This window comes from Scylla paramamosain, chromosome 3, assembly GCF_035594125.1.
Source record: "Scylla paramamosain isolate STU-SP2022 chromosome 3, ASM3559412v1, whole genome shotgun sequence".
In the NCBI taxonomy this organism is placed as follows: Eukaryota; Metazoa; Arthropoda; class Malacostraca; order Decapoda; family Portunidae; genus Scylla; species Scylla paramamosain.
The window spans coordinates 33,053,022-33,055,521 of NC_087153.1; the positions used below are offsets into that span (position 1 = coordinate 33,053,022).

A 2,500-nucleotide genomic window follows, 5' to 3' on the forward strand; every position below is an offset into this window, starting at 1 on the left:
CTCCGGCACGTTTCTGCAACTCAACCTTCTGAAGTCAGATACCGTTTGACGCTTTGGGGAGATTAAAACCGACCCCGTGTGTGTGTGTGTGTGTGTGTGTGTGTGTGTGTGTGTGTGTGTGTGTGTGTAGCTTGGTGGGTGTAAAGTGAGTGGAGTGTACATTTACTCTGGTATTTCTCTTTTAATATATCTTACCCTGACTTTGTTTAGTTGTTTTTTTTTCCCACCATTTCTTCCTTCCTTTCTTTCTGCTCGCCTTCCTCTCACCCTCTGCTTCTCCATCATCATTCCCTTTACTCGATAGCCTCTGCTGCTTTGCCTAACCATCTGCGACTCTCCTCTCCTTCATTCCTTTGTTGTCTCTCTTTGATCTTTCTTACCACCAGTACCATCCCCCACCAACCCTGCTCAGTAGAGGCTGCATGAGCATATCCCCTCCTTGCCCTCCCCATCACAACCACCACCTCCCCTCCTTTACCAGCAACTCGCACAGTCCGCTCAGATATGCAAGCGCCACCTCGGTCGTAAAATATTTTCTCACACGCCGTCGAATCAAATATTAATTACCTTGACATCGAGGAGACCCACCTGTCCGCCCAGGTATTCATGGCGCGGGAGGATCGTTGTGAATCTTAAAGCCTCTGTCGCTCACATTATTCATCTTTCCAACTTGTTGACTTATTGATGATGCTTATTACTATTTTACAGGACTCGCGCACCTACCTCCCACCCTCCCTCTCTCCTGAAGACTTGCATGAGAAGGAGGAGGAGGAGGAGGAAGAGGAGTAGGAGGAGAAGGAGGGATAGGAGGAAAAGAAAGAACACGACGAAGAGGAGTAGGTTAACTATTACATTACTCTATTATTTTAAAAGATGAGGTTATTATTATTCAATCACTAACTTTAAATTATCCATATCTATGAGGCCGTAAAATATATATTGATAACTATCTGGAGTTAAGGCTTGGGAGGAAGGACTGCTGAGTGTGTGTGTGTGTGTGTGTGTGTGTGTGTGTGTGTGTGTGTGTGTGTGTGTGTGTGTGTGTGTGTGTGTGTGTGTGTGTGTGTGCAGATGCGAGCGAGCACTACGTGAGGAAGACCAGGTGCGGAGGAAAGCAAGATTCGGCGTAGAAGTGAGAAGAAGAAAAGTGCAAGGGATTTTGCTTGGAGGAAAACAGGTGTAAGGGAAAGCAGGAGAGGGACGACAGGTGAAGGAGAGCAGGTGTGCAGGACAGCAAGGAATGTACTAGTGAAGACACGGATGGAAGACTATTTCGTGTTCCCCATAGTATGTTTTTCGTATTTTCACTTTAAGTACAATAATGATAATTGTAATAACACTAATGATTATAATATTAATCATATAGTAGTACGGTGGTGGTAGTAGTAGTAGTAGTAGTAGTAGTAGTAGTAGTAGTAATGCTGTTGCTGTTACTGTTACTGTTACTATTACTGTTACTGTTACTACTACTACTGCTACTACTACTACTACTACTACTAAGACTACTACTACTACTACTACTGCTGCTGCTGCTGCTGCTGCTGCTGCTGCTGCTGCTGCTGCTGCTGCTGCTGCTGCTGCTGCAGCTGCTGCTGTCGCTGTTGCTGCCGCTGCTGCTGCTACTGCTGCTGCTGCTGCTGCTGCTCCTATTAATATCGCTAATAATAATAATAATGATAATAATAATAATAATAATAATAATAATAATAATAATAATAATGGGATAATAATAAATAACAAAAATAAAATCGTAATGCAAAATGACGATCGTATTCAACATATTGTTTATGATTAGAATTTGATAATGAGAGAGAGAGAGAGAGAGAGAGAGAGAGAGAGAGAGAGAGAGAGAGAGAGAGAGAGAGAGAGAGAGAGAGAGAGAGAGAGAAGGGAAAAAAAATCAAGAGAAGACAGTCATGGCGTGAAGCTCAGCATTACCACGGCGACAGTTCACACTCGCGACACTTTGATGTGAGCGAGAAAGGAGAGCAGAAACAGCAGCAGGAGGAGGAGGAGGAGGAGGAGGAGGAGGAGGAGGAGGAGGAGGAGGAGGAGGAGAAGAAAGGGAGGAAGAAGAAGAGGAAGAAGAAGAAACAGGCACAGCGAAGACTTACTAGTGAACAGGAGAAGAATGAGTGTACGCTCCTCCCCCTCACCTCCCCATCCCTTCCTCCGTCCCTTTGATCCTCCTGACGCGATGAGTGGTCCTCGGGGGAAGGGGAGGGAAGGGAGAGGGAAGGGGGAAGGAATGGGCATGATGACTTACCACCTCTCCCCTGTGTCTCAGTATTTCCTCTTGTCTTTCCTTTTTTTTTTATGTGTTAAGTTTTATTTCGTAATTGCAGTCTTCCTTTTGCTTCTCTTTTTCTGTTCTCTATTTCTTTTTTTTCGTTTCCCCTTGTTTTCCTTTTTTCCTTTACTTTTATCGCGTTTCTCTTGCCTTCCGACTTATTTAGTTATTTTTATTTTCGTTTTACCCTCTGAATTTATATTTTCTTTT

At 44.0% G+C, this 2,500-nt stretch overlaps 1 long non-coding RNA gene across 3 annotated transcripts in view; it reads left to right on the forward strand.

The window, feature by feature from the left end:
• Positions 1-2,500, forward strand: part of LOC135094047 (uncharacterized) — a 138,223-nt gene that overhangs the window by 115,893 nt on the left and 19,830 nt on the right. The window lies entirely within an intron of this gene.